Source organism: Aplysia californica, unplaced genomic scaffold (assembly GCF_000002075.1).
Source record: "Aplysia californica isolate F4 #8 unplaced genomic scaffold, AplCal3.0 scaffold00096, whole genome shotgun sequence".
Lineage (NCBI taxonomy): Eukaryota > Metazoa > Mollusca > Gastropoda > Aplysiida > Aplysiidae > Aplysia > Aplysia californica.
Window position 1 is genome coordinate 789,852 of NW_004797366.1, and position 1,313 is coordinate 791,164.

General features: G+C 42.6%; 1 protein-coding gene across 1 annotated transcript in view; it reads right to left on the minus strand.

Moving 5' to 3' along the window:
- LOC118477436 (4-coumarate--CoA ligase 3-like) overlaps window positions 1-390 on the minus strand; it is a gene marked incomplete at its 5' end in the record, with an annotated part of 6,630 nt that extends 6,240 nt beyond the window's left edge. The window contains 1 exon segment of the mRNA XM_035968910.1: window positions 352-390.
- Between the last annotated feature and the right edge of the window lie 923 nt (window positions 391-1,313).

Consider the following 1,313-nt stretch of genomic DNA (forward strand, 5'->3'; position numbering starts at 1 on the left):
CCTGTCAAAAACAAATGCCGCATTCATAACATTCACTGAACCGTTTCGTTTTTTCTTGCTGAGAGTGTATAACCACTAGATTAGGTCTATTCAGTTTATTTTTCTTTCTACTTCTTTGACCCACTCTTTTCTGAAGGCTCCCAGACACGCGTTTAAAAGCCTGTTTTGTTTGAGGCAAATAGCCTTCTCAGCAAAGTCTTTTTCAATAAAACACAAAACAGTCATTGATCAAGGTTCATTCTCACTAATGAACGCACAAACATGCAAGCAAGCTTTACAGTTGCATTAACATTTTTGAAAGTGCAATGGACAAACTGTAGGTCTAGAATCTAATATTATTTGAAAACTTACCTTCTCGAGTTGCTCTAAACACGAAGCCTTTAGTGTACTCTAGAGGGAAGAAGTAAATTACACTATTCCTCCAAATGAATCGTTTACTCCACACCACAAATCTGATACACAAAGGCACTTTCTTTTCAACAAATAACCAAACAAACTCAATATAATCACCCTCTAAAGTCGAGAACGCACCGAACTTGATTCAAACGATATAATAGCATCTAGATCTAATATTATAAGAACAAAATTGTTGAATCACTCCGTCTTTCTCTGTGCGTTCTCTCAGACTACAGAAGCTCTCCCTTTGGACTTTGCTCTAGGGGAGAGACAAGCTACATCTTTCACAGTGCGGCTGGGTCTGTCTGCGCTGTGGTGGCCCCGGTATGGGCTAGACGAGAGATTATTATTCCCACAAAATGTATGGCTGAGAGAGCGAGCCGAGCACAGGAGTTGAGAAAAGCCCCTGTTCTATTTTTGGCCGCTCCCATTCCACACGACCGGTGGTACAAGTACAAAAATAATTTTGGGGTCTCGGCTCCTAACATTAGCCTACTGACCTGTCCAGCCCAGGTATACAGAGGCCGGTCGCAATTATTATTTCACACATTTCTCTTTTTCTGTCGTTCCGCATGATGCAGTTAACCCAGTTGACTCACTCTCTCTATCACAGTATCCCCGTCTTTGTCTGTCACTTCCCCATCTCTCCCTGTCTCTCCCTCCACCCCTCCCCCCTCACTCTCCCTAGTTCAGCCACTTTCTTTGTCTCTCCTTGTCTCTCTATCTGTCTGTCACATCTCTCTGTCTGTCTGTCTGTCTGTCTGTCTGTCTGTCTGTCTGTCTGTCTGTCTGTCTGTCTGTCTCTCTCTCTCTCTCTCTCTTTCTTTTTTTTCTGACGCATACTATATGTTTATTCATTCACACATCCATACACATCATAAGAACCATCCACACAACATCATAAGAACCCTCCACAC